General features: G+C 39.0%; 1 protein-coding gene across 3 annotated transcripts in view; it reads right to left on the reverse strand.

The window, feature by feature from the left end:
• Peak1 (pseudopodium enriched atypical kinase 1) overlaps positions 1 to 26,382 on the reverse strand; it is a 239,720-nt gene that overhangs the window by 187,941 nt on the left and 25,397 nt on the right. For 2 of the 3 annotated variants that reach the window (XM_060374271.1, XM_060374279.1), the window contains exon 2: positions 6,697 to 6,760. The gene's annotated coding sequence lies outside the window, so the exon portion shown is untranslated. Of the gene's footprint in view, positions 1 to 6,696; positions 6,761 to 25,929; positions 26,009 to 26,382 lie in introns of all 3 variants that reach the window. The other variant, XM_060374285.1, reaches the window with a different exon arrangement.

Here is a 26,382-nt window from a genome sequence, read left to right on the forward strand (position 1 = left end):
TTGTGGGCTAATATGGTACCCATCAAACTGGTGAATTCATGAGTTCTAACAATTTTTTGCATAATCTTAGAATTTTCTACCTATACCTATAATGTTAAGTCTGCAAACAGATAATTTTAATTTTTCTTCTCCAGCTTGGGTTAATTTTATCTTCTTTTTCTGATCACTCTGGTTAGGATTCATAATATAGGGTCCTTGCTTTGCTCCTGATTTCAAAGGAAAGTTTTACAGTTCATGCTGCAGCAGAAGGCTGGCTGTGAGCACTTCATAAATGGACTTTAATAGGTGAAAAATTTCTCTTCTATTCTTAGTTTGATGATACTGTCTTAACTGCATGTTAAATCTTGACAAATTTCTTCTCAAATGAAGATGATTATGTGATTTTGGTCATTCATTAGACAACTGAACAGCTTTTTACCGTGCAACTCACAAAACCAAAAAGTTAGTACCCTCATTTAGCATAGAGTTCCTCTTAATTTTTAAAACAAAGTAATTGAAGTAGAATTTAATGACATAAATCTGAGCATCAAGAAAGGATTTTTAAAAGAGGATATTGAATGGATTAAACTGTAAGGAGCACATTTCAAAACTCAGACTGAGAATCATTTCAAATAAAATCTACCAAAATGGATCAAGACAAACCACCACCACATTTGGTATCATTGAGGAATGCCAGACTGATATACTAGTATTGTATTCTTTATTTACCTACATTTGAAAGCCTATATGTGCACACTGATAATGGCACATATTATGATTAGGATGTAATATTTTAAAGGAGACCATGGGGCTGGGAAGATGGTTCAGCAGGAAAGAGTACTTGCTCTGCAAACATTATGACCCAACTTCAAACCCCCAGCACTCATGTAAAAAGATGGGCATAGCTATGCACACCTGTAAACCTATCATATTAGGGAGCAAAGAAAGAAGGATCCAGAGGACTTGCTAGCCAGCCAGCCCAACAAAAACAGCAAGCTTCAGAATCAAAAAGATCCTGTCTCAAGGTAATACAGTAGAAAATGAATAGGCCTGCTCTGGCCTCCATGCGAGTGCACATGGACACAAACATACATACACTTACATGCATACAATACATACAGGGGAGGAGAGGGAGAGAGCAGGTGGGTAGAAAGGGAAAATTTTATACTGAATGAAGTAACAGCTGGAAGAATTAAATGGCAAAGAAATGAAATGATGTTCATCCAAAAGCGCCTTCTCTTTTCCATAAAGTTAACTTAGAAGAAACAAATACAGAAGGACTATGACATAAACAGAAGCTCCAAGAATCAAAATTCTATTTTGTGCAGTTGTCACCTTCCTTACCAACACTGATACATACAAATCTACCCTTTTGACACAACAAAGTTTCAATGGCATCCCTCATGAGAATACCTGCTGCTGTCTTGAGTCAGAATTCAAGTTGGAACAGCAGGGAATTGTTCAGCTTTGTTCTGGTGGAACATTTTAGCTTACTTTGAAAACCTGAAATCATTTCTGTTCCACAGTCCTGGAGAAAGGTGTTTGTGAGAAGACAGCTTCATTTTGCTGAGCTGACAGTGACAAGCCCTTGGGGGAAAGGCCAACTCAAGCAGGATGGAAGCAGATGTTAGCAGTCACTTCTCTTGCCTGTTCATTGCACTTGTGACTAGACTGTACCGGCTCTGACACCCACCCAGAAAGTGGTGGATAAACTCAAACAGTCATTTCTCAAGAGTATGAGAACTGTAAGATTTTCCTTCCCTCCAAAATAACCCTATGAAGGACAGAATTACAAACAACAGAAAAAAATGTCAAAGGAACATAAACATTAGTTGAGGAAAACATTAATAGATTTTACTTTCTGAGAAAGAAAGAAATGAAGACACAAAGAAATTAGGGAAAAGGGGAAAGGAAGCATTAATATATAACAAAGAGAAAATGGATTCAAAGCATTTAATAGGACCACCATTATGGTAGACACTGTTTCAGATCCTAGGAATACAACAGTAAGACACACTGACCTTTGTGCCCATAAGAGATAAATGCAAAATAAATTATAATAAATTAGTGATTAGATGCTAAGAAAATAATACACAAGTCACGAAACAAACCAGGTTGGGGAGGTGCGTTAATTTCTAGTAAGCTGACAAGGAAATCTCATTGAAGAACAGACATTATATAATGATAATTTGCTGATCCAGCAAATCAGCAGACTGAGGAAAAACTATTTCCCACAAGGAAGAGGCAGTAGATGACTCTAAAGTGGCAGAAACTTTCTACACTCACAGAACTGAAAAAAAAAAAAGCCAGCACTGCTCAAGTTTTATGAATTCTGATATTTTTAAGAAGAGTAGCAAGTAGGACCTCAAAGCACCACAAACATCTCAAAGTCAACACTTGGGAAAAAAAAAAAACTAAATTATGACAAATGGATTACTCATATAAAATATCAGACAAGTAATGACCACTGGGAAATTTTTAACAAGAGGGATATATATATATATATATATATATATATATATATAGAGAGAGAGAGAGAGAGAGAGAGAGAGATGAAATAAACAGTGATTTAAAGACAGGGGTCTGTGGGTCAAAAAGATCAGTGTGAAGGTTCAGGTGAGTTGGTACTATCATTCACCCCAAAAGGAACAGCACTGTAAGTAAAATCATTACCTAGAGCCTGTACCTGAACAAGGAAGCATGTGAGACTCAAGTGTGGCATCAGAATGATATTCAGACTGGAGCAAACTATTTATTCTGTCTTGGTTTTTCTTGACAACCACCTCTCAGGTACTGCAGGTTTTTCTTAATTTAATTTAAACCTGAGGTACTATAAAAACCTCTCCTAGCATGAATGGTTAGATATTGTAGAAAAATTTTTCCTATTTAATACCTTTCCCAAATCATGAAATAATTTGAAATATTCCTTTCAAACAAGCTTGCCTCCAAGGATCTCTTGCCTAAGCCTCCAGAGTGCTGAGGCATGAGTCACCACATCTGGACAAGCTCAGGACACTATTCACCTACTCTCCTGCTAGAGCAGGGGCTCTCAACCTTCCTAATGCTGCAGCACCTTAGTAATACAGCTCATCATGTTGTGATGACCCCAACCATACAACTATAATTTTCCTATGGTTATAAACTGTAATGTAAATATCTGACCCCTGTGAAAGGATCTTTCAGCTCTGTAAAGGGTTGCGGCCCACAGGTTGAGAACCACTGTGCTAGAGCAGGTACATTTGGCTTATGAGCATCTGTAATAAACAGTGCTGTGCCTTAAAAATAAAATATGCCTATTAAAAACATTAGCTTGGGGATTAATTAGAACAAAGTATAATGCCATACAGGTATGAAATGCCAGGGTAAAACCTGTTACTTTGTTATACTGATTTTAAAAGTTAATAAAAATTTAAAAGGAAAAAATTAGCTCATCTTACATGAAAGACAAATGTATTTTACAGCACTGAAAAATTCCCAGATCCACACTCTATGTTACATAATAGTAAAAAGACACTTTTAATGGTGTTCTAATGTTAACATTTCCAAGTAATGCTATCAAATATATACATTTTTTTCTATAATAGCACTTTGGTTAGACACTAATCATTATTAAAAAAAAAAAAAGAGGGAAAATGGAAATCAAAAGCTTGCTTTAGTTAAGGTACATGATACATGGCCATAGGTGGACTCAAGCCATATGGTTAAACAAACAAACAAACAAACAACAACAACAACAAAAACCACAACACTGTCTTCAGAAAACTGACCAGAATCATACCATTTGGTAGCTATGTAATCTCTCTAAGCCTCAAGTTTTCCTCAATATACCACAGATAATTATTACAGATTCACTGTAATCATTAAATGAAACAAAGTAGGTGAAAATGAATGGAACTGAGGTTTACTACCTGATAATCATGTGTATCAGCAAGAGAAATGAGGGTAAGCAGAGGATAAGAGAAAAAAATAACTCTAAGTTGGAAGAACTGAACATAACGTTAGTGACAAACAAAAGCTCCAGGAGCTTCGCCAGCCTAGAGTTGAAACACAAGCAGAGAGGGCGCTAAGTGCTTGCTGGGGCTCTGCATCTGTTCCCAGGTATAAAGCACTTTTACATGAACACACAAGCTGGCCTTCATGATAAGTCTAACTCCAGAGGAAATGGACTCACCAAACCTCAGCTTGCTGAACTGGAATCAAGACTAAATCCTATGACACTTCCTCCTACATCCCTTAAGGCAGTGCCTGAAAGCTGGTCTTACACATGACTGTGTACACAAAGTATGTGCTTCAGCAAGCAGTTGTTTGCTCAATCAATCAATAATCTAGTCACATTCAAGGATATAGTCCCATGCTGTAGTTAGCAGAATCAATCAGCTTCTTGATACAAAAATGTTCATTGTAAAAATAAATTTCCAAGCAGGACACTGATGGCCTATGCCTTAATCCCAGCACTTAGGAGGCAGAGGCAGGTGGACCTCTGTGTTTGAGACCAGCCTGGTCTACAGCATGAGTTCCAAGACAGCCAGGGCTACACAGAGAAGTCCTGTATATGGGTTGATGGGGGGGATAAATTTTCAAAGACAAGTTTTTAAAGTGCATTTTCCAAACTGAAACTTTAATTAACATTGGCTTAGGGCAAGGTAGACAGAATCATTTTTATTGTGTTTATTCACAGATTTCAACCTGAGGGCTGGGTACTGAGTTAGCGGGTACTTGGGTTAGTTGGTATTTTATCACAATCATAAAGTTTACTGTTTCCATCATTAATGGCTCTACTATTCATGTGCTTTGAGTTCCTTAATCAACTCAGAGCTTAGTTGCATTCCTAGATCAGGTGCCATCATTTAGAAGTCTCTCTGTGGCCTTCAGCTGAGACCTTTCCTTAGGCCCTTTGACATCCTCTCACCAGAAGCTGGGAAATATGAAAAACTTAGTCCTGTGGTCTCCCTCAGCCCATTTCTACTCTTATGTCTTTTATCAGGTCCTGCCCTGGAATCATAAAACTTCCTAAGCACTGAAAGGGCCCCAGCACCTCTGTGCTAAGCTGCCTGAGAGCAGGAGCTTGTACTTTTATAGGTTCAGCCTCTTGTCTATCCTAATTCAGCCAAGAGATTAATGAATTTTATTTTAATCCTTTTGCAGACAGCTGACTACTCAGAAACCTTCTTTAGCCCAGGGTCTAACGCAAACAACAGAATATCATTCTGCTACAAAAGGTTATGAGGTACTGATACATGGTACAACATGGGTGACCCTCACTGCTTTATAGGATGTAAAAAAAATCAGTAGCCAGCAAGCACATCAGCAGCCAGCCAGAATGAGATGGCTACTGACTGTGAGTTAGTACTTGTAAGAGTGTTGAAATATTTCAAAATTAGACTGGTAATAGTTGTACATCTCTGAAAATATAACAAAAGTTATTGAATTGTCCACTTTAAGTGAGTCAGTTTTATGATATGTAAATTATTTCTCAGTAAAGATGTGATATGAACTAAACAATCATACTTAGGATGCTAGTGAGTTCACGGAAGATTACAATGTTTTCTGAAGGAATCTAAAATTTTATGTAATCTGAAGACATTGAAGGATTCTAAAATATCAGACTTGCATGCTGGCATTTATCTTCCAGGGACAAAAAAAATACCATGTTGACAGTGACAAGAATGGCTTAGAGCAGCTGGACTCCAGGTAGAAAGATTAGACTGGAGATTTAATGGTCTACTTCAAAGTTTTTAAATGAAGAGTAAAGGGACGGGGTTTCATGAATTAATCTGTTTAACCTCCAGCTCTAAGTGTGGGGAAAACCTTCATTTCTGGTCCTCAAGTCTCCCGCTCCTGTGTGCTGGTATAACGGGCAGGCACGCCTTGTCAAGTTAACGTACTGGGGAGCAACCTAGAGCTCTGCCCACCAGCTGAGCCTGCCGTCTTCAGCCTGCCCCAACCCAAGGTTTTTAATAGAAAATTTGGAAATGAAAAGGATTTGAGCCAACAGGTAAGAAAACAGGTAAAAAAAAAGACTTTAATATGACCTTTAGAGTCCAATGTTATCTACAGAAGCTTTAAGGGGAAACTGGGTGGAAATCAGCATACTAATGGACACACCCTAATACAAAGGCCACAGAGGGGATTATAGGAAGCAACGGTCTAAGACAGGAGAGTTCAGAAACCCGTCACTAACTGGCCTTTAAAAAATCAGTTGTCTTAGTCTGACTTAACTAACAGAGGAACTGTCCTCAAACCTTTCAGATGAGGGTGTGAAGGTGCACACCTTTACTGGCGGCACTCCAGAAGCGAGAGGCAGGTGGACCGACCTCTGTGAGCTCAGGCTAGACTGCCTCACAAAGGAAGTCCCAGGCCAACCAGCTCTATATAGTGACTGTCTCTAAATAAACAAATAAATACAAATGAAAAAATTAAAAACCATCAGATACTGCCAAAGTTTCCCTTAAATGTGTCAGATCAGCAGCATACACTTAACTCCATTTTTAAGTAGAGAAGCAATTAAAAAATACACTTCAAAGAATTTTAGCAATAGACTCAGTTTATTTCCCAAACTGGCCCACAACTACAAGCATGAAAACTGCTATGAGATAAAGTTTTTCTTCCTATCAAAACATTTAGGAAAATACTTAAGTGTCACCTTAAATTTTTCAGAAGCAACTCATTCTCATTATAAAATGTATATAGTGTCAAATGCATTCATACATATCTCACCTTAGGTTTTCTAGACAAACCACCAAGAAACATCTAGAGCATAAGTCCTGGGTTAGACAGACACCTGAAATGAAAAAGGAAAAAAAGGACATGATCAATAAAACTAAATCTGAGCTGGCATTTTAATTTTTCATATAGGGAAACCTCAACTAGGTCATTTACTCCCTAACTCTTTTGTGATCGTGTTGCTCTTTAGAACCTGTACGAAGTCCAGAAGTAAGAACCCCGGGGGCTGGGGGATAAGTCAGAGCATGTGCTGGCTAGTTTTATCAACTTGACACAATCCAGAGTCATTTAGGAAGAGGGCACTTCCAACTGGGAAAATGACCCACCAGATTGTTCTGTGGGCAAGCCTGTGGTTCTGTGTCATTATTGATAATGATTCTGAGAGGGCCCAGCTCACTGTGAGTGGTGTGTCTCTGGGCAGATGGTCCTGGAAGGAATAAGAAAGCAGACTTGAGCAAGTCATGGGGAGTAAGTCACTCTTCCATGGCTTCTGGTCCAGTTCCTGCCTCCAGGTTCCTGCCCTGCTTCTCTCAGTGATGAATTTATAAGCTACACGGTGAAATAACCCTTTACTCCTCAAGTTGCTTTTGGTTAGGATCAGGTTGTTTATCACAGCAGCAGAAACACTTAGACACAGCACTTGCTGCACAAGCACAAAAGCCTGAGTGTGGATCCCTAGCATCCACGTAAAAGAGCAGATCGTGGCCACACACGTACACCCTGCATGGGGGCAAAACCAGACATCCCAGGAGCTCACTGGATAGCCAGCTCTGAGCTTCAAGTTCTGTGAGAGACCCCCTCTCAAGGGGAAAAATCAGAGGGCTGATAAAGGTTCCCAGCATGCTTCTCAAACCAAACCAAGCATACATACATACACATGCAGCAAGATTAGAGGTTCCACGCCAACCTAGGCTACATGAGATCCTCTTTCAAAACAAACCGGGGGAAAAAGTACCAGACTTTCTTCAGGCTTAGATTAGTTAATGTTATATTTGGTTCTTTATGCTGGGGATTGAAAAATGGCCTCCCTCACACATGCTAAAGCAAGCACCCTGCCCCTGAGCTACATTCCCCACCATGTTTATTTAACATTAATGATAATCCTTGAGATAAAAACTTATCAGACAAGTCAATCTGTATCAGCTCAATCTTCAAAAGAAAGTGAGCAATTAGCCTCCGTGCTAGCTCTATCTCCACAAAACAAAAAACGAAATTTGAAAACTAGGAAGGATAAAAGTAAGCACAATATTTATAAAATGTAAGTAAAACAGAACTTAAATTTCTAAAAATCTTATAAATATGAAACACAATTTAAAAAAATATTTATTTTTATTTTATGTGCACTAGCATTTTGCCTGCATGTGTATCTGTGTGAAGGTCTCAGAAGTCCTGGAGCTGGAGTTAAAGCCAGTAGTGAGCTGCCATATGGGTGCTGGGAACAGGTCCTCTGTAAGAGCCACCAATGCTCTTAACCACCGAGCCATTTCTTCAGCCCCTGAAACACACTTCTTTATACTGGAAAAAAATCAAATTAAAATGAGCCAGCATCATCTTTTGTCAATGAAGTTATAGTGGTTTTTAAAAGGTTGGCTATTTGTGGTGCTCCAGATCTCATTAAGACTCAAGGCAAGAGGACTTGATGGGTAAGGGTGCATTCTGCCACGGCTGATCCCTGAGTTCCATCCCTGGGACCTCCACAGAGGAGGGAGAGAACTGACTCCTACAAGTTCTCCTTCACTACACATGCCCACAGGGGCATGCTTGAGCTCCCTACCATAGATGAGTAAATGTAAAAAAGTAGTTAAATCTGGGCCGAGAGGTCTTTTCTGAAACCAGGACCATGCATGGAGATAACCTAGACCAGGTCCAACCAGGACCATGCATGGAGATAACCTAGAACCCCTACACAGTTGTAACCCATGGCAGCTCAGTCTCCAGATAGACTTTCTAGTAAGGGGAACGGGCTGTCTCTGCCATGAACTCAGTGGTTGGCTCTTTGATCACCCCCTGAGGGGTGTAGGGAACAGTCTTTCCAGGCCACAGAGGAAGACAATGCGGCCTGTCCTGATGAGACCTGATAGGCAAGGGTCAAATGGAAGGGGAGGAGGACCTCCCCTATCAGTGGACTGTAGGAGGGGCATGGGAGGAGATGAGAAAGGGAGAGGATTGGGAGGGGACAAGGGAGGAGGTTACAGCTGGGATACAAAGTGAATAAATTGTAATAAATTAAAAAAAAATTTAAACTGTTTTTAGTTCATGCTAATACTGCACTTCATAACCTTTCGAGTTCAGTATGTCTGTGTTACTACTAAGTTGACACAGACAGGAAGCATTTCTAGATATAAATTTTAAGCCAATGCACACCTAGGAGACTAGCATATTTCCACAGAGATTACAGAAGCAACTGACAGTACACATGAAACCTGTAGAGATGACAGCCACCTAAATGACTTAAGGAGCTAGGCTCTCCTGTTGACACACATACCACACACACACACACACACACACACACACACACATATAAAACAGGTACAAAAAAAAATAAAACCTTTGTTGTAAGAGGCCACAGTTTGGGGGATTGTTACTAGAGCCTAATCTAGGCTGCTTTGACTACTATGAAATTATGTAATGCAATATACCATAATATATATTAGAATAATACATACAATGGCTATCTTTGTATGCTGTTTTTGATCATGTAAAGTAGTAAAAATCTTTCTGGAAAGCAATTTGTAAGAGTCAACGAAAACCTTAAAAAGTTCATGTCCTGGTCTAGGAAGCTGGCTCAGTGGCAAAGAGCCTTTGTTCTGCGTGAGGTCCAGTGTGAGGATCTCCAGCACCCATAAAAGGCTGGCATGGCTAGTTTCAAGGTGATAAGACCAACAACAACAGAGCATGCTCTGGCTTCTACATGTATAGGCATGGGCAAACACACCTGCATACTCACATGCATTCACTACATACACACAGACAATACATAAACACGCAAAATTCAAATCCTTTAAACCAGTAACCTCGCTTCGCACAACCTTTTCTTTTAAGTAAGCAGGAGTAAGGTAGGAAATGGGGAAAGGAATCAGTAAGGGGATATTGAGGATGTATTTTAAAAATCCTATAGGGACTACCACTTTAAAGGTAATTTAAAAATATAATTAAAAAGAAAATGGAAGTACCCCACTGGACAGATAACGTTGCTCCCAGAAGCTGTAGGCTATTAGACAGAAATCCCAGTGCTGGGAATGGGAACTTCCCTGAGTTGTTGGTCAGGGACACTCTAGAGGGCCATCAAAACAAAGCAAGCCCTTGGTTACCATTGCTCTTGCTTGCCCACCAGAAACAGATGAGAAGGCCCTACTGATGAAGACACCAAGACACCGTACACCATGGTTGTAAGACATAGAGAAGTTAGGCTAGCACTGAGCTGGAAGCCTCCTCCCTGCTGGCCAGCTCTCACAATACTGGTGGGCTGCTGGGGGAGGAGTCACCAAGTCCTGCCCAGCTCTGCAGTTCGTGTGCAGCAACACCAACCTGTCAGACAAGAGGTACCCAAGGTACAAGTATGACTGTCATCAACTTTCTGATTAGATGTAAGGCCCACTCTGTGGGAAAGAAACCATACCTGACACTGTAAGTGTGGTCAAAAGCTCATAGCTGGGAAAGTCATGGACTCTAGGAAGAACAAATTACAGATGTTTGGCTAAGTAATATTTGTCAAGCTGCCCTGCAAATATACAAACAAGTTAGTGCTGAGCTCAGCCTTGGTCAGAAAAACTTCTTTTTTACACTAGGCAGTGGCAAATACAAAGACTCAAGATGATGAGATAAATGTTCAGCCCTAAATAGGACATGTTGGAGAACATCACAGATGTGGGGCAGAAAGAACAGAAGAGATGGAGAAGGGGGGAGGGTTGTGAAGCCTTATCTTCTGGACATGACATGGCTACTGAGCCCATGAACTCAAAGAGTTATGGTTAACTGCACAAGACTTGAGCAATACTAGACCTGTCAAATGTTCCATTATGCCTGGGGGAGAAGCTTATGAGGCTCTATCACTCCTTAAAAAGCTACAGGCATTTAATGGTTCTTTCAGAGAGTCAGAGTTTGATTCCCAGAACCCACACAATAGCTGTCACCCACCATTAACACCAGTTCCAGGGTATTTGATTTTCTTTTCTGGATTCTGTGGGCACCAGGCACATACATATTACATGTCGGTAAAAGATACATCAAAACAAAAGAGGAAGTCAATTCCTCAATAGTGTATCCACTAGCAAGCTGCCCTTGCTAAAATAAAGAGCCTCATCCACCCATGCTAACATAAGAAACTCTAATTAAATACAGTGGGACACACATTAGGAAAAAAAAATGATATGAAAGTAGGAAGAAGTTTTGTTAGAAAAAGGAGGGGTTTAGTGGGAGGGAGATGAGAGGAGGGGGTAAAAATAATCAAAACTTCAAGCAAAGAATTATATTAGAACTCATTTATATCTATAAAGAGTTAGATACTAACACAGCTAGAAGCTTCTCAAATGATTAAGATATTTATTTAATTTATGCATCAAAAATGCTCAATGTCTAACAATAACAACTATATGAAGAAGACAGCATGTGAATACATGAACAACCAAGTCTTGGTTTCTAAACTCTGTAGGAGTTATGTTCAGTAATAATTATCACAAACAACTAAACTAGAAATCAAACTATAACTTGGAGTCCAAATCCATCCATGGGCTGCGTTTGCCAGGATCTTAAGAGAAGGATGATTTTGAGATTTTAAAAATGTTGTTAACAAATAATAATAATAATATCAAAAAGAGGGGTTGGGAGATGGCTCAACAGTTATAAACATTTGTTATTCTTTCAGAGAGTCAGAGTTTGGTTCCCAGAACCCACACAATAGCTATCACCCACCATTAACACCAGTTCCAGGGTATTTGATTTTCTTTTCTGGATTCTGTGGGCACCAGGCACATACATGATATACTATTACATGTCGGTAAAAGATACATCAAAACAAAAGAAGAATATGCAACACAGATATTCTGTGCCCACAAAGATTCAAATAGTATCTGATCCTTTACCAAAAGAATTTCCTGGCTTCTGAACTAAATATTTCATAAAGATATTTAAAAAAGCAGCAGCAGCATGTCAGTTAAGAGAACTGGTTGCTCTTTAAGAGGACGTGGATTCAATTAACAGCATGGCATCCACACAGCAGGTGACAACCATCTGTAACTTCAGTCCCAGGGGAATATGGCACTCTCTTTTAGCCTCAAAGGGTCTTACATGTATGTGGTGAGAATACATACAAGCAGGCAACACCCACACATAAACAACTTTTTCATATAAATAAACACTTTATTCAGGTCATCATAGGGGGCAAATTTCCAGCTAAACGAACACATAAGCAACGTATTCCTTAGTTAACATGGGTTCAAATAAGTTACATGAGGAAAGTCTTCAACAATTCTATTGTTTTGCCGATGTCAGGGGCCGAGATAAAAGAACCAGAGGCAGATTCAATGATACTTCGATTATTGCTGCTTTTGCACACAAACACAAACACAAATTTCTGAACAATCTAGTAACACAGGGCAGAAGCAGAGAACCCACCGCCGCTACACTTTCCTAAAAACAAGAAAGTACAACAGAAACCAAGGACTGGACCACCCACTCAACAAAGGCAAAACCAAATATCAACATCTACAATCATCTCAAACATCATGACTCCAGATGCCTAGACACCAGCACAAAAACAAACACATGAACAGCCAAGACAATATGCTTCTACCACAACCCAGTAACCTTACTATGGTAGGCCCTGAGCAATGCAATATAGCTGAAGAGCAAGACAGGGGCTTCAAAATACCAATTATGAGTATTTCAAGGACCTTCAAGAGGATACAAATAAATCCCTTACTGAAGTCTGTGAAAACACAAAGAAACAATTAAAAAAAAATAATGAAAACAGTTGAACATGAAAACAGAAATTGAATCACTAAGGAACCCCAAAGTGAAATAAAGCTGAAAATGTAAATTTAAATTCAAACAACACCCTCAGAAGTAAGCCTCAGCAGACATGGAAGAGAAAGTCTCAAGCACTGAACACAAGGTAGAAGAAATGGACACCTCAGTCAAAAATAGGTTAAAACTAAAAAGTCAAGTCAGGTGGCAGTGGTGCACGTCTGTATCCCAGCACTCAGGAGGCAGAGGTAAGTGGATCTCTCCAATTTCAGGGCCAGCCTGATCTATATAGAGAGTTCCAGGACAGCCAGGACTATACAGAGAAACCCTGTCTTAAAAAACAAAACATATACCTAAAAACTCCAGGCACAAAACATCCAGAAAATCTAGGACAATATGAAAGACCAAATCTAAATAAAAAGAAGAGGAAGAAGAAAAAACCCAGGTCAAGGCGCAGAAAATATTTTTAACAAATGAAGGTGCCTACTAAGCTACATAAAGTATACTGAACACCAAATAGGGGCAGAAAAGAAATTTCCCATGTCAAGTAATAATCAAAATACACATACAGAACAAAGAAAGATAGTAAAAGCTTCAAGGAAAAAAGATCAAGTTACATAAAAACAGACCCATAAAATAATACCTGACTTTTCAGTAGAGACTCTAAAAGCCAGAAAGGAGCATCAGAAGTCCTGTCCCAGCCCATCCATAAACCTATAAAGACACTGTGGGTAGGGTCAGCCACACCTCCAATTTTGAGTATATTAAAAACAAAGGCAAATTTCCTAGACATTGAATTGTATGTAAACTAACAAAAATAATCATTTGAAAATAACAGTAGGTAAGTGTGGTGGTTTGAATAAAAATGGCCTCCATAGGCTCATACAAAGTAGCACTATTGTGCTGGTGCTCTGTCTCTTCTCTCTCTCTCTGTCTCTCTCTCTCTCTCTCTCTCTCCCTCTCTTTCTCCCTGCTGCCTACTGATCTAGTCATAGAACTCTCAGCTAACTCTCCAACCATGTCTTCCTGTGTGCCACTATGCTTCCCACCATAACAATAATGGACCCAACTTTTGAACTGTAAGCCTGCCCCTATTAAATGTTTTCCTATACAAGAGTTGCTGTGGTTCTTGTGTCTCTTCACAGCACTAGAAACCCTAAGAAAGACAGCAAGCTTGATAACATAGCAGGTTCTAAGGTGAAAGTCCCAAAGACAGGCCTCAACAGTGAGCTTTTGTTTCTCTGGTTCTACCTTAAGAGACATACCACACAATGATGACAATGATATAATGGTGATGATGAGAACAACAACGATCATCCCTATCCCCTCATCTTGTCTTTCACCAATACCTTTTCTTCAATTTGGCAACACTTGTTTCAAAATGATAAGTATCTGCTAGAAGTGCATCTGTTTGGCCATCTAACTGAGAGTTCTGGTCTGTTTCTGACGTTATCCACACCAGCTCTCATGATGTCAACCACTTCATCTACTTGCTTTTGTATCTGCTCAAGTTTTCAAGTACTAGCAGCGACAGCCCTTGAACCTGCATGCATACCTGCAGACATTTTGGCCATGGCAGCTGGCAAGGGTCCAAAAGAAATACTTTTTTAAGTTATCAAAGCCCTTAGATTTAATATGCAAATTATCAGTATTTAAAGTAGTTGAACCACTTCTGTTTGAGTTCTAAGAGCCTTTATTAACATAAAAATGCAATGCACCTGAAAAAATCAAACAAACCCTGTGCATTTAAGGTTGAACTATTCTTTTTATAACATTAAGCACATTAAACGAGCTAAGACTTTTCACATGCTGATTACTTTGGTTTCCTTTTTACTGAGTAAATTTATTCTACAAATAGTAACAACTGATATTCTATTCAATCTAATCTAATTCAATGCTATCTAAATATATGCTTAATAATATTAGAATATGATACATATTTCATTGAAAAGTCTTTACTAATTAGAGTATTGGGAAATAAATAAGTAATGTTGATGAATAAAAATAAAGCCACCAGAAAACCTAAAACTTCTACTCAAAATCATCTTTGAAACTCACATCTTTACTGTCACCTATAATACCACATACAAAAACACACTAAGACAACTATTTTTACTACATAATTTCAAGAGAAAAGTACTAATTAGAGATCTAGGAAAATATCAGTTTCAGCTAGGCACGGTGGTGTATGCCTTTAATTCCAGCACTTAGGGGCAAAGGCAGATGGACCTCTATGAGTTGCAGGCTAGCCTGGTCTACATAGTGAGCTCCAGGACAGCCAGGGCTACACAGATAGAAACTGTCTCAAAACAAATCAAAACAAAAAGACAGAAAATATCACTTGCTCACCTTTGTATTCCACACAAATCCTAGCAAAGATGTTTTCAGATGGTTCAGTAAGCTAAACAGTCAATATCTTAATTAGGGTTATCACTGCTGTGATGAAACACCATTACCAAAGCACGTTGCATGGAGGGGAATGGTTTATTTGGGTTAAACTTCCAAATCCCTGCTCAGCATTGGAGGAAGTCAAAACAGGGCAGGAAACTGAAGGCAGGAGCTTATGCAGAGGCCATGGAGGGTGTTGCTTACTGGAATGCTCCCCATGGCTTGCTCAGCCTTGCTTTCTTACAGAACCGAAGACCACCAGCCCAGGAATGGCATCAACCACAATGGGCTAGGCCCTTCTCACTAAGTTAAGAAAAGGCCCTATAGAAGCAATTTTTAACTTGTGGGTCTTGACTCTTGGGAGGTCAAAAGACTCTCACAGGGGTCACCTAAGACCATTCAAAAACACAGGTATTTGTATTAGAGGCCAGTACTCAGGGAGGCAGAGGCAGGTGGATATCTGTGAGGTGAGACCAGCCTGGTCTACAAAACAAGTCTAAGACAGTCAAGGCTCGGTTACACAGAGAAACCCTTTCTCAACTTCCTCTTCATAAATAAATAAATAACAGTTATGAAGCAGCAATGAAACTAATTTTATAATTGAGGGTCACCACAACATGAGAAACTGTATTAAAGGGTCATAGTTGCAGGTTATTTGAGCACACTGTGAGCCATAAGACTGTGTTATTTACTGGGGGGCGGGGAGGTTTTTGTTGTGGTATGGCTTAGCCTTAGCACATACCACATACTTTTAATCCAAGAGCTTTCTGCTTGAATATTGTAAACAGGATTAAATAAATTCAACCATAGGTCAAGAGGCAGAATAAGTAATCAGTTCACAGGAAGTAAACATAGTATTATTAAGAAAAAAAAAAACAGAGGAAGAAGTGAGGAAGACAGAGAGATGCACAGGAAGTAGAAGGGAGAGACATTCAGTTTCAAGAAGTCTTGTTTGAGATGGCAAGGGAGAGGGGGATTCCTTCCCAGAAGTCAGCTGAGGGGGAAGGTCAGCTGGGTGTTTTCTCTGCCTTTCTGAGCTAGCGGACTTCCACCCCTGCATCTGGCTCCCAATTCTTTATTGGTGAAATCAAACAACTGAGATTTTGTTAAAAACAACAGGTTGCAGCATTAGGAAGGTTGAGAAGCACTACTGTATAGGCTTGCCTACAGCTCATCTTATGGAAGCCTTTTCTCAGTTGAAACTACCTCCTTTCCAGAGACCATACTTTGTGTAAAGTTGGCATAACACTAGACAGCACACTTACAGAAAAAACATTTTCTCTACTTTCCATGACTTTACTGCTGTGGTTATTAACCTATGGGTTGCAAACCCTTTGGGAGGGTCAAATGACCCTTTCATAAAGGTTGCATATCAGATATCCTGTATATCAAATACTTACATTATGATTCAAAACAGTAGCAAAACTAAAATTATGAAGCAGTAACAAAAATAATTTTGTTGGGGTCACTACAAACATGATGAACTATATTAAAGGGTCACAGCATTAGGAAGGTTGAGAACCACTGCTTTACTGTATTTCAAGGATGTGAGTCAATTCTTGCAATAAAACCAGAACCTACACAACTACAAAGGTTTGACATATTTCAAGAGTTCTCTGAAATAAAAGAGATGTGCAGAGATGTGTTCCCCAGTTCCAAAAATAGACAGTGATGCAGAGTTTTGCTGATGTGCTATATTTAGATGGCTTTGAATTAAATTATACTGCATATATGAATACAATCTTGAAGGGGTCCACATAATTGCTTCAGACAATTTTGAAACAAAAGCTGCTATTCACAGAAAAGATGACAGGCAAACAGAATCTGACAGGCTAGTTACTTACTGCATTTTCTGCACATTTGAATTTGTAGGCCTCCATAGCCATTAAGCAAAATTAGCTTCATGATGTCAGCCAAAAAGCCTCAGAGGCAACAGTTTGATGTCATTAAAAAGCTAGCATCCTTAATCTGTTTGCTCATTAGAAACCTCTTGGTGAACCAGAGAGATTTTAATTGCACTCTTGCTCTATCAGTGCTTAGTACAGCCCTAAACATGAACAAATCCCTATAGTCCCTCCTTTTCCTATGTAAAGAGAGTCTGGATACAGCAGAAGAAACTTCCATATCAAACACTCCAGTAGTTTCCTCATCAAAGGGAAGTAATTTCAAAAGTACAAATGTGGTGTTACTTATCTAACTTAAAAAGCAAGTGTCTGAAAAGTGTTTTAATCTTTATAGTGGTCTAAATAAGAATAGCGCCCAGAGGCTCATATATTTGAATATTTGGTTCCAAGTTGGTAGACTGGGTAGGAAGGATTAAGAGGGAGGTGTGGCCTTGCTGGAGGTGTGTCACTGGAGTAGGCTTCAAGGCTCCAAAGCCCTTACCATTCCCAATCTCCCTCTCTTTCTGTTGTGGGCTTGTGGGTCAAATGTAAACTCTCTGCTTGCCTGCTGCCATGCTTCCCACCATGATGATCAAGAACTAAGCTTCTGAAATTGTGCAAGTTCCCAATTAAATGCTTCCATTTATAAGTTGCCTTATTTATGATGTCTTTTCAGAAGACAACAATAACTAAGACAATCTTCTACTGTTCCTGTCATCTCTTAATGCACTGTATATTTTCATGTTCTTGGGCCTTTGCCTTTCTTCCTTGACCACAATTCATTTAGAATCTCCTCAAACATATTTGGCAAATTTTTACTCATAACAGAAGTCTCACTGGTCACTGTCCCCCAAAAAATTTGTTCTCATAATTCTTACCCTATATATTTTCTTAAAGTTATCTAATCATTATTTATCAATATTATTATTGTTTTCAAAAATTACAGACTCAATCCCAGAAATTTGGAGGCAGAGGCAGGTAGATCTCTTTGAGTTTGAGACCAACCTGGTCTCCATGAAAAGTTCCAGGACAGACAGGTGATAAGCTATAGATAAATGGATGGATGGAAAGATAGATAGATAGATAGATAGATAGATAGATAGATAGATAGATAGATAGATAGACAGACACACATACATACATACATGCATACATACATACATAGGATATACAGCGAATCATCTCTGCAATATTTTCATAAATATATACAACTTATTTTAATCATGTTCACAACCCTCATTACTTTTTTTTTACTCTCTCCCCTGCTCATTTCCTCTTCCTAGTCTCTTTTCTACTTTCATGCTTAAAACACAACAAAACACCCTAAATTCTTCATATGAAAAAAATATGTAATACCTGCTTTCTTGAAACTAGCTTATCTCATATAAAATAATGATCAAGTTCCACTCATTTTAATACAAAAATGACTTCAGCCTTCATCTGCCCTGTGTACTTTTTTACAAACTTCTATTAAGTACTTCACAAACTAATTGTAATTGTCTCTTACATAGAAGGCAAATTCTCTGTAGATAGTATCTGAGCACCTCTTGACAAAGCTAGCACTAAGATGGTATACCATACCACATCTTGAAGTGATGTCCTGGAGTACCTAAATACCCTGTAATGTAGTCTCTGGTCCTGTCACTGCCTCACATTCCACCAGCTCTAAGGTAACTGATGATCTACCACCACAACAACCCGGCAACCAAACAGGATAGGTGACACAGAATAAAGGTGGGATAACTCCTTCAGGACTATGATCCAGTACTAGGGCCATCTGGACTGAGTGGTGCCTCTGTTGTACTGACTGATAAATACTCTAAATTATACTCTTGTTCTTTATATCCAAATCAAAGGGCACTGCTCTTTATATAGACTATGGTAGTAGATTTTTAGTTCTTTGCCAAAATAAATGAGGACATACCAGACGTACCAATGACTCAAGAATCATTGGAATCTGTCAAAGTTATGCAGGCACTAGCCAGATCGGCAAGAAAACCACAGTTCCTTAAAAACTGCAAAAGAAAAGTGGCCATGTCTACCTGATTTCTAAGCTGCTTTTAGCTTCTGCTAAAATAAGTTTTTAATTTGATAACAAGGACAAAAACCTTCAATACAATACTTTATTGCATATATAACTCTATTTTTATGTTTTATGCAAAGTTTAGTTTTATTTTTCTTTTTAGGTTTTTCAAGACAAGGGTTTCTCTAGGTAGCCCTGGTTGCCCTGGAATGGCTCTGTAGACAAACCTGTCCTCAAATTCGAAAATCCACCTACTTCTGCTTCCTAAGTGCTAGGATTAAAGGTATGCACCACCACTGTCAAACTACAAAGTTTAAATATTAAGTTCTTTTAACCATCCACAGTGATCACAGTGTCTCAGTCAGGAAGACAAGTATCACTACAGAAGAACATAACTGATTAATTCAAAGGAGAAGGAAAAGGTAATAATGAGAAGAGTCAATTAATTATAAACAGCATGTCTAATTACAGATTTTGCTAGGGGGCTCCAAATATGTTTAATTAGTTTTACCTGGCATACTAATTATAAAATAGAACACCACAAGAGAATTTTCTAATCATAGGAGTTTACCGGATAAAATTCAGAATTTAAGTTATCTTTATAATTTAATAATTAAATGTTCAATAATACATGATAATTACTTTGAAAGTCATTGATAAAATATGTATCATATTAAATTCAAGTTAGGACTAAAGAAACAACAAAATCATTTAAAAAAAGCCATAAGGGAACAAGTGTGCAGCTGAACTGTGAATAAATAGATAACTTTAGTAAGAATTTTGTATTGTTCTTTTTGTTTGTTTGATTTTTCAAGACAGGGTTTCTCTATGTGGCCATTGCTGTCCTGAACTTCACTCTGCAGACCAGGCTGGCCTCAAACTCAGAGATCACTAGCCTCTGCCTCTGGAGTGCTGGAATCAATTGGATTCCATCATACCAAGTCAAAAGTAAGAATTTTGAATTTAAAAATATTAATATAACAACCTTTTAAATTATTTACTTTCTAGGAGTAGGAGGATACTAATTTTCAGCCATGCTATAGGTAGTTTCAGAGAGCCCTTAGATTGAAATATTGCGCTTTTTACTTTTAGTGTGTGTATCTGCCCATTGAGCTTATGTGCATTGTGAACATGCAGGTGGGTGCCTACAGAGGCCACAGGGTGTCAGATCCCCTGGAACTGAGTGACAGGTGATTATGACCCATTTGATATACATGCTGGGAACCAAACTTGGGTTCTTTGTAAGAGCAATAAACATTCTTAACCACTGAGCCATCTCTCCAGCCACACTAAAGACCTTTTGAAAAAGTCAAATGAAAGTTGAAGAAGGTTCCTAAAAATATATACACATTTTTAAAAGTATTTAAGTGAAGTTACCCTCCATTTAAAGAGGATAGCAGTGTCCCTTCTAGACAACCATAGGCTAACAAATGAAAAGGTCAGTGCCAGGAATGGATTACTTCTCTGAGTTGTTGGCCAGTGAGGTCCCATAGACACCCCAAAACACTACAGGCTATTGCCACTGCTCTTGGTTATGCTCTAGTACTTGACAGTAAGACTCTACTGCTGAAAACAACATATATATACTTGAATCACAGAACATGGAGAAATCAAGCTGCTACTGACCTTCCAGCTTCATCCTTGCTAGATAGCATTTATAGTATGTAAATCAAGGGAAAAGGCATGTTCTCGAAGGAAAAGTAATCATGAATCTTATCTAGCAATAACCTCTGTGACCTACAATAAATGACCTACTTGGCAAGATATAGTCCTTGCAATAGTGGCACTACTCTTAGGGGTAACCAGCCACTTTCTAGCAAAATTTCAGGCCCACTCCATAAGGCAGAACCAATACCTGGCACCTTCATGAGAGCACTTAAAAACACAAAGATTTTTTTTTTCCAGTGCTGGAAAGAACAATAGCAACAGAAACTAATTTCAACTCTGTCCCATTAATCTGACATTAATTTTTGATAAAAATAATGTTGTGTTATACCCTACATTAAAGTAATGGTCTTCACAAAGTCTCAAGCAAGAAGAAGCATGTATTTATTTAGTGCAAATTAAGGAAGACCATATAGATTTGGAGAAAAGTATAATGGTTGGTTTTGTTTGTTTTGTTTTAAGACAGGTCTCTCTACATAGCTCTGGGTGTCAATGGAACTCACTTCGTAGACCAGGCTGGCCTCAAACTCACAGAGATCAACCTGCCTCTGCCTCCAAGTACTGGGGTTAAGGGCATGTGACACTATGCCCAGCTTAGAATAGTTGTTGAATTAGAAACAGACTAGAGTGTAAATCATAGTGTATCTTTTTTTTGTTTGGCTGGTTTTTTGAATCAGGGTTTCTCTGTGTGGCCTTGGCTGATAGTGTTTCTTAACTGTAATAAAAGTTTCTAAATTTTTAAAAATCATTTTTTAAATTTTTATAATCTTTTTGGGAGGGGGGACAATGCCATGGTACACATGTGGAAACCAGAGGACAGTCAGTTGTCCTCTTCCACTATGTGGGTCTCAAGATCAACTCAGGTGGTTGAACTTAACAGCACGTGTCTTTAAATCCTGAGCCATTTGACTGTCCCAAAAGTTAAGACTCAATTACCAAGCACATTCTGAACCTTCAGCTCTCTCCCTTTTCAGAAGCCATCCCAGAGGTTCTCTGAAACTTTTTATATAAGAGTGAAAATCATGTTTAAGATTAAGAACATTTAGCATTGGAGACGGTTCAGTGGTTAGAGTTAGACAGCTGACAGAGACCTGGGTTCAATTCCCAGCACCCACATGGCAACTCACAACTGGCTGTAACTCCAGTTCCAGGGGATCCAGTGACTCTGCAGGAACCTGAATGCATGTGAGCCACATAAACTCACACAGGCATACACATATATACATAAGCAAAAAATGAAAAAGTAAACCTTTTTTTAAAAGATTAAAACCATCACAAAGTCATCTAGGATTACAGTTGGAAAACAACAGAAGCAAGAAAAACAAATAAATGTGAGACAATGACAGATCCAAAAAAGAATAGGTTAGTAGCTTTAAGAACAGTAAAGAAGAGCTGAATCTGATCTTGCCAACAAGCTCTCCCTTTGTTAACAATTCAGTTTATACTGGAAATAGGTAGTACAGGTAATTACTTTTCTAATCTGTCTGATAGAAGAAGGGGATCCTTAAAAGTTCACTTGTGAAGTATAGATCATCTTTTTCATCCAGGTTACAGTGTCTCAAATTCAATCACCAGGCAAATTATCTTTTTCAATTACACTAATTCTCCTGATATTTTCTTCCCAAATACCTGAAGAGCTAATTAGAGGCACTCACTTAGTCTTTACTGCTGCTTCAGTGGCAATTAGCTCGCTTCCTCGTCTCTAGCTACACTTACCTACATCCACCCACGCCCACCTTCACTGACAGAGGCAGGGCATAACACAATCAAAAAATCTAATTGTTTCTGACCTGGAAGTGAGACTAAAGAGAGATTACACACTTTTACCAAGATTAGTGGAAACTAGAATAAGAGCTAAGAACACTAAATTCCTAATGTCAAGGGATTTATGTGAGTGTGTTGCTTGTTTGAGACAGGGTCTCCTTATTGCAGGCTGGCCTCCTGCTTGTGCAGTGCTAAGGGTTAAATCCAGGGCTTCCCAAATGGTAGGCAAGCACTCTACCAACTGAGTTACAGCTCTAGGCCGAATGTTAGATCTTCAGAATAATCTTCATATGTTCTCTACCTTGGAAATAACGCCCCACCAAAAAAAGCAAAAACAAAGCACTTAAGTTTCAAACAGGACTCCACTCCCCCTCTTTTTTTATTTATTTATTTTTAGTTCAGCGAGGCCAAAGTAGCTAACAGACACACCTAATAAATCAAAGTATGAGAAGCTTCCCTGCCTCCATTGGGGGGGTCCTCAACATCTGAAGCTCAAAAATCCTTTTCCACACCACTTTGCACTCCCTCCTCTGTCAGCTTCAATGTGCAAGACACCCACTTTTTAATACTCTTTCTCATAATTTCTTAGCTCCTTCCACCTTTCTTCATAAACTACTCCTTTCCCTCACCTGTGTGATAAATTAAACTCAATTTCTCTCAGAAATCTGAGACCCCAAGGCATAACCTCCTCTAATCACACAAGTTGAACGACTTTTCCTCCTTTACCTCTACCAAATTTCTCAGAAGGTGAGTTACCAAGATGGAGCAGCAGGTAAAAGTGCTTGCTATGCAGGCCGGACAAAAGTCTGATCCCTGGAACCCACCATGAGAAAAGTGGCCTCTGACCTCCACATATTCATGTGGCACTCTTGCCTGCCCACCCTCTAAAAAACAACTTTTCAGTGCTGTCAGTTCATAGACTAGTGAATGCTTGCCATATAGATACCAAAACGATTTAGATCTCAGGTATGTGCTCTGCCTATTAGCATTACTGTTTTTCTCTTCGTCTTCTATTTTATCTATTCTTCCTATTTGCTAGACAAGTTTTTTATTTTTGGCCTTTTTAGAATTTATTTATTTATTTTATAAATTACAGTTTATTCACTTTGTATCCCAGCTATAGCCCCCTCCCTCATTCCCTTCCAATCCCACCCTCCCTTCCTCTTTTCCTCCCATGGCCCTTTCCTAAGTCCACTGAGAGGGGAGGTCCTCCTCCCCTTCCATCTGACTCTAGCCTATCAGGTCTCTTCAGGACAGGCTGCACTGTTTTCCTCTGAGGTCTAGTAAGGCTGCTCCCCCCTCAGGGAGAGGTGGTCAAATAGCCATCCACTGAATTCATGTCAGAGACAGTCCCTGTTCCTCTTACTCGGGTACCCACTTGGACACTGAACTGCCCTGGGCTACATCTGTGCAGGGGTTCTAGGTTATCTCCATGCATAGTACTTGGTTGGAGTATCAGTCTCAGAAAAGACCCCTGTGCCCAGATTTTTTGGTTCTGTTGCTCTCCTTGTGGAGCTCCTATCCCTTCCAGGTCTGTTAGACAGTTTTAAACCCATCTGGAATATGACTATTAGCTTCTTAAGAGAAAATCCAATGGGAATTAAATGACTGCACAGAAGGCTTTCCACGTAAGGTTCAAAGGGCTCATCCAACCCCCAAAGTGAATTTTTATTAATATTCATAATACCAGCAAAATAATTTTTAAAAATCTTTAATGTATCCATTTTGAAAATGTATTCATACACTATCTTACAAAGGATCAAAATGCTGAAATATAAGGTAAGTTTACAGCCAGATATGGTAGTGCATGCCTATAATTGCAGCAGTGGGGAAGCTGCCAGCATAAGGTCACTGTAAGTTCAAGGTCAGCCTAGGCTGCACAGTGAGTTCACGCTGGGAGTACTGATTACTTTTTTATTAGGCAGAATCTTTTTAAGTAGGATGACTGCTAAAGGAAGCATCAAAATCTAGTAATTGACTATAGGGTGGATGGGGAGTTATACAATATCACTGTACCATTAGTGTGGGGGGAAAAAGCTTCAAGAAAAATTATCTCTAAATTACAGCCCCCAAATCCACTGCAGCCTCACTGTGATGTTAATCTTGGATGTCAAGCTGCCGAATCTAGAATTACCTTAGCAGACAAACAAAAGCCTCTGGGCACACCTGTCAGGGGTTGTGCCTACTTTACCTGGACAACACCTTTTATGAACCAGGATCTTGAACTGAATAAAAAGGAGAACGCAAACTGAACAGCAGCATTCCTCTCTCTCTGCTTCCTGACTGCTAGCACAGTGTGGCAAGCTCCTGCTGCCAGGACTTCACTGCCATGCCTGATAAACTGACTCCTTGAAGTGTGAGCTAAGGGAAGCCCCTTTTAGTGGGTTTATCAGAGCAACAAGAAACGAATATTCCATATGCCGTTTTTTTAATACATGTTTGAGGGAGTTGGTTTTAATAAAAACATGGGACTGTGGTTTAAGATACTCAAGTAGGCCTCCCTTTGCTTTTCAAAATGACTGATCAATCTAATCCTTCTTATTTCTTAAGCTCTAAGATATTTGTGATTGCAAACTCACTATTTAAAAGGATTCTCTAAAGCTACTTGGAATACTTTAATTAGTAACGCCAGCTCTAAAATCCACCAATCAAAAGAAAATAGTTAGAATAAAAACTTTAAACTGTAACAGGGTGTGATGGTGCATGCCTAGAATCTCAGCACTAGAGAGAGGCTGAGGCAGGAGAATCACAAGTTCAAAGCCAGTTTAGACTATAGTAGTGATTGTAAGGCCAGCCTGGGCTACAAATACATACACGCACACATGCATATACACACACAAAAAATGTAAAATACAAAAACTTTTTAAACAAGATAAAACAATATAAATAAATACTTTATATCATATAGATTGCAAATTAAAAATAGAAATAGTCAGCTTTGAATTTCTAACAAAATTATTTATCTTAATAATTAAAAATATATTGGCAAACTAAGTACTAATTGACTTAGTACTGATCAGAATGAACAAAACCTAACTAGACTTGAAATTTCATGCAGAAACTGAAAATCACAAAATACTGTATTTTTTTGTCCTTCATCTTCCCTTCCCTGCTGCCAGCCACCTGTTTTAGCTGTTCTCATACAGAGGAAATAGCAACAATCCCGTTCTTCTTCCAAGCGCAAGCAGGTTTTGGCAAACGGATGTCAGTTAAATTCAGAAACCCAACCCAAAATTTTAATTTGGTAAATATCAACTGAAGTATTGAGCCTACCTGTTTTGCATAGTACTAGATTTTCAACTTATCATTTAAAAACATACAATGAGGACTAAAAATCGGCACATGGAGCCAAACAAATAACCGTTCCCAACTGAATAATATATGAATGCTGAATTCTGTACTGTTCTGAGTACGCAGCCTTACATCTTCCCACTGCTAGTCTTTGTTCACGGCATTCCCACTGTATAGGCTACCCACCCATTAGTCATGTAATGACAGACCTGACAGTGTTCATAGTGCTTGTGTTCCAGGAACTCTTACCTTGCTTTTATAATGGCCGTAAGGCAGAAAAGGAGTGATGCTGGCAATCTGGATATGCTACGAAGAAGTTTTTGAGTGCCTTTAGTTAGAAAGAAGAAGGGGATAGAAAGGAAGGGAAGGGGAGGGGAGAGGGAAAGTGAGAAGAGGAGAAGAGAGGAGAGGGAAGGAGAGGAGAGAAGCGAAATCTTTAATAATAAGGAAATAACAGTATGCATCGGTCTAGGACTACCCATAATTTGGGGCATCCACTAAGGGTTTTGGAACTATTCCTCCACAGATGAAGGGGCCATGATATAAACTGCCTGTGCCAGCTACTTTTTACATCCACTTGACAAAAGTTAGAGTCATGTGGGAGGAGGGAACCTCAACTGAGAAAATGTCTCCATAAGATAGGGCTGTTGCAGGCAAGTGTGTAGGAAATTTTCCTATTTTGTTATTGATGAGGAGGGCCTA

This window comes from Meriones unguiculatus, chromosome 1 (assembly GCF_030254825.1).
Source record: "Meriones unguiculatus strain TT.TT164.6M chromosome 1, Bangor_MerUng_6.1, whole genome shotgun sequence".
NCBI classification, from domain to species: domain Eukaryota; kingdom Metazoa; phylum Chordata; class Mammalia; order Rodentia; family Muridae; genus Meriones; species Meriones unguiculatus.